Source organism: Medicago truncatula, chromosome 6 (assembly GCF_003473485.1).
Source record: "Medicago truncatula cultivar Jemalong A17 chromosome 6, MtrunA17r5.0-ANR, whole genome shotgun sequence".
In the NCBI taxonomy this organism is placed as follows: domain Eukaryota; kingdom Viridiplantae; phylum Streptophyta; class Magnoliopsida; order Fabales; family Fabaceae; genus Medicago; species Medicago truncatula.
In genome coordinates, this window is record NC_053047.1 from 25,294,220 (window position 1) to 25,299,427 (window position 5,208).

Sequence of the window (5,208 nt, forward strand, 5' to 3'; positions counted from 1 at the left end):
GTGTGTCAACCTTAGCAGTTAGATGATCAAGGGAGGAAATTTTGTACATACCTGCCTCTTTTTTAGAGGGTGAAGAAGCAGTGATGACTCTCTCATTTGTCCACTGATAGTGGTTTTGTGCCATGCCCTCGATCAAATCATATGCTGCTGTGTAAGTTTTATTCATCAAAGCTCCACCTGCAGCTGCATCAACATAGATTTTTGTGGTATACGAAAGACCATTATAAAAGGTGTGGATAATAAGCCACTTCTCTAAACCATGATGGGGGCAAAGCCTAAGCATTTCTTTGAAACGCTCCCACGCATCGTAAAGAGATTCACCATCTTTTTGAGTGTATTGAAAAAGCCTCGCCGTGAATTGAGCGGTTTGAGAAAGGGGAAAGAATTGGGCAAGGAAAGCTCGCCTCATTTGGTCCCATGAAGTGATAGAACCAATAGTCAATGAATGAAACCAAGCACTAGCTCTATCCCTTAAGGAAAAAGGAAAGAGGTGCAACCTTACGGCCTCTTGGTTTGCCTTCAAAGTTCGACTGAGTTTTAAAAAATTTGAAACATGAAGATTCGGATCCTCAGTGGGTGATCCGAAAAATTGATTTTGCTGCACTAGGTAAATAAGTGCAGGCTTTATTTCAAATTTACTACCCTCAACCGTTGGGTACACAATAGCATCGTACGGCTCATCTGAAGATGTGATTGCATACTCTTTGAGAGCACGTTACTCATCCATGTCGTTATTATTGTCTTTGAGCCATGCCTGAAATCAAAACGGTTAAAGATAGAAAATAAAAAATAAGGAGAAAGGGAGGGAGATATATATATATATATATATATATATATATATATATATATATAATAAAAATAAAATAAGATAAGCAAATAAAATATATTATAAATATATAAAATAAAAAAATAAAAAAAATAAAAAGGTAAGAAAAAGGAAATAAAATATTTTATAAATATATGTATATATACTATTTTATATATATTTTTTTAGACTAACCACTATTAAAAAGTTAATCAAATTACAATAACTCCCCGGCAGCGGCGCCAAAAACTTGATGGGATAAAACCGCAAGTGCACGGTCTTACCGAATTTGTAAAATATGAGTATCGTTCCGACAGGGAGTTATGAATTCAATTAACTTTAGATAATGATTGGACTAAAGGTTTATAAGGTAGAAAGTTTGGGTTTTTAATTAAAAGCAAATAATAAAATAAAAGATAAAAGCCTTGGGGTTATTGGTTCATCCTAACGACAAGTCCTTCTCAAACCAAACTATTAAACTTATAACTTTATGTTAGACCTAATTTCTCAAGACAGTTTCTCTTTTGTTCCTCTAGCAACAAAGCCTATTTCGCTGACTTGATTACTATTAGATTTTGGTTCCTCTAACAACCAAGCCTATTTCGCTGACTTGATTGTTATTAGTTCCCTTGAAGATCGAAACTATATGTCTCAAAGATTGCAAAGCCTATTTCGCTGACTTTGCAATCCTTGTCTAAATTAACTTGTTCGAATATCAAAGCTCCACTTTCGATTTATGAATTGATATTTGAGATGATGGATATACAATTATCAAACCCTCCACTTTCGTTTCCACAGTTTGATAATGGTTGATCCATGTTAAAGCGGTGAATTTAGATAAGGAATTAGGGTTACATAAGATTAAGGTTTAAAGCTTGGTTTGATTAGGATTATGTCATTAGACTTATCCAACAATCCCAAGACAAGAGAAGTCTACTCACTAATGTTCATCGTAGACAAGGGGAAGAAGAGAGAAAGCATAAAAGTAAATAACAATAAAGTAAAATGAACTTCTATTAGAAAGACAATTGTCACATATTGTATTCCAAGAAAAGATGAATATTTGTGATGGATGGCTACTCTATTTATAGCATTTGATCGACTTAAAATCTAAGCTATTATATTTGGGCTAAAAATAGAGTAGCTTAAAATCTACGCAAAAGCAGCAAAAGACACTCTGGAGGGTGGCACGGCCGTGCCAAGCTTCTGACTTGTGGGAGACATATTTTGTCTCTCAATCTTCATATTTTTGTGTCCAATCGGCTCTAGGTCCCTTTCTTTTGCTCCAAGACTCAATCCATCCAATATTCTTTCCTGAAATATAATAAATTGCAATTTAAAGTAAATTATCCTAAAAAGGAAATAATACTAATATAAAATTATATAAAATCTAAATAAAACTAAACTAAAAAGCATATTAAAATAGTCAATAAATGACTCATCAACTTGGTGCACAAGGTTACAGTCAACAAGAAGGCATTGATTACACTGAAACATTTGCTCCAGTTGCAAGATTGGAAGTAATCAGGTTACTTCTATCCTATGCAGTTAATCATGGCATAATATTATATCAAATGGATGTCAAAAGTGCTTTTCTTAATGGTGTCATTGAAGAAGAAGTGTATGTCAAACAACCTCCTGGGTTTGAGGATCTTAAGCATCCTGACCATGTTTACAAACTTAAGAAATCACTATATGGCTTGAAACAAGCTCCCAGAGCTTGGTATGATAGACTAAGTAATTTCTTAATTAAAAATGATTTTAAAAGAGGTCAAGTTGATACAACACTCTGAAGTAGATAAAATAGTCACAAGGAAGGGGGGGTTTGAATTGTGACCCTTTAAAAATTAAACCTGCCACTTAAAAGTTATTCTCAAGTTGATAACTTGGAATGGTTAAGTTAACAGACAGACTTCAGAACGTTCTGAAGTATTAGTATAAACACAATTTGAATAATTAAATGTGTTTGTGTGTGTTGTGTTTACTGTAAGTAAATAGTAAAGAGAAGAGAAGAAGAACACACTGAAATTTATAGTGGTTCACCCAATGTGGGTTAGTCCACTCCTCACAATCTTGTGAGATTTTCCACTATGATGCTTGAGATAACTTCTCAAATCCTGCACCTTACAACCTTGTTCACCTGAACAATTACAACAACTGTATTCTCTTAGCCTCAGCAGGCTTACACTTTTCTTGCTAAGTTACCTACTTAGACTTTACACCTTTCTGCTCAAACTAACACTTTAGTACCCCTAAAGCTAGATGAGACTTTCTTTACAATTTGTATGGAGGTTGAATGATATAGATTAGACAAGAGAAGAATGGAGGTTGAGATTTATCTTTGAAAAGATAAGAGAGATATTGATTTGCACTTTTGAAGACTTCTTGGAATCTTTGTGATGATCAATATTTTTGCTAAAGCTTCAAACACTCTTATGTTGTTTTCTTGTATGCTTTGCAAAGGTGTGTTGTATGCTGAGGTCTTGATCTCTATTTATAAAGTTCTTGAGCCTTTGTAGCCGTTGGAGAGTGACCACTGGTCTTATGCCACGTGTTCTAGGACCCACCAACTTTAACTTGAAATTCTGGGCAAACTGAGATACTTCAGAATGTTGTTTGAATACTTCAGAAGGTTGTCGAATACTTCAGAATGTTGTTGTGTTCTTCATGATCTTCATCTGAGTTCATGTGGATGAACGGCCAGATATGCATCTGGGTTTTTGCAGATGAATGTATCATGAATTTCTGGGTTGTACTTGAAGATTGTTCTTGGACATACTTCAGAATGTTCCTGTATCAGATCTTCTTTGAAATTTGTCTTGGAACGCGTGCAGGATATCATAAAGTGGTGCTGTCACTTCACTTCCATGCTTTAGGGGATTTGGTTTGCTTTGTACAATACCAACTCCTTTATGTGTCGAGATCTTGATGAATGAGATCAGATCTTGCTTTTGACTTTGCCTCTTGCTTTCCAACTGCTGTACTGTTCACGTCAGAAAAAGCATGGAGCAGGAACGAACATTCTGAACTCAGGGGACTTCAGAATGTTTCTTTTGTTTCACTTAGGATGATTTGTAAGACTTGTAATTGATGTAATCAAATCCTAATAGTGAAGCATTTATGAAGTGCAGCATGGAAAACATCTAGGATGATATTCTTAATGGAATATTCCTAATGTTTTGTACTTCAAATGTTCATAGTCTTAAATGAACATTGAAGATGCCCCTTTTTGACTTTAATCAAATAAATGCTCTTATTCTTTGATTGATCTTAGTCTTGTACTTTTCTGGGCTTTCATTTAAGTCACGTGAACCTTGCATGTTCTTCATTTAGTTCATGAGTATCTGGGCTTGGTTCTTGATGTTCATCATGAACAACCTTCTGAACTCTGTCCAACCTTCTGAACTCTTTTTAACTTTCTGAACTCTGACTGAGTTCTTAAGTCTTTATGTCCTTTGATTCTTTGTATCTTGGTATAAATTGAAACTTGTTCCTGTCTTAGTTAACCACTCAAGAGCATAAGTTAAATACCAACAAATTAATCAAAGTCCATTAATTCCTTAATCATCAAGGTTTGTTATCTTTAAAATTAATTAGGGATTTTGCCTCAACACACTCTTCAGAAGGACTCTTAAGAAAGACATTCTGATTGTGCAGATATATGTTGATGATATAATATTTGGTTCTACTAATGCATCTCTTTGCAAGGAATTTTCTAAGTTAATGCAGGATGAATTTGAATTGAGCATGATGGGAGAATTAAAGTTCTTTCTTGGAATTCAAATTAATCAAAGCAAAGAAGGAGTATATGTTCATCAAACAAAATATACAAAAGAGCTTCTGAAGAAGTTCAAGCTAGAAGATTGTAAAGTGATGAACACTGCAATGCATCCAACCTGCACCTTAAGCAAAGAAGATACTGGAGCTATAGTAAACCAGAAGCTATACAGAGGTATGATTGGTTCTCTGTTATACCTCACTGCATCTAGACCTGATATTTTATTCAGTGTATGCTTGTGTGCAAGATTTCAATCAGATCCTAGAGAATCTCATTTAACTACTGTTAAGAGAATCTTTAGGTATCTGAAAGGAACAACTAATCTTGGACTCCTGTATAGGAAATACCTATATTATAAGTTGGTTGGATTATGTGATGCTGATTATGCTGGTGACAGGATTGAAAGAAAATCAACCAGTGGAAATTGTCAATTCCTGGGAGAGAATCTGATATCCTGGGCAAGAAAAAGAAAGCAACTATTGCTATGTGTACAGCAGAAGCATAATACATTTCAGCTGCAAGTTGCTGTACACAACTACTTTGGTTGAAACATCAGTTGGAAGATTATCAGATTAATGCTAACACTATTCCCATCTTCTGTGATAATACTGCTGCTATTTGTTTG

General features: G+C 34.7%; 1 non-coding gene across 1 annotated transcript; it reads left to right on the forward strand.

Annotated features, from left to right (window-relative positions):
• The first annotated feature begins 254 nt into the window (after positions 1–254).
• LOC120576277 (small nucleolar RNA R71) lies at positions 255–359 on the forward strand. The gene has a single exon (XR_005642355.1). It is a non-coding gene; the product is annotated as a small nucleolar RNA R71 (small nucleolar RNA).
• The last annotated feature ends 4,849 nt before the right edge of the window (positions 360–5,208 follow it).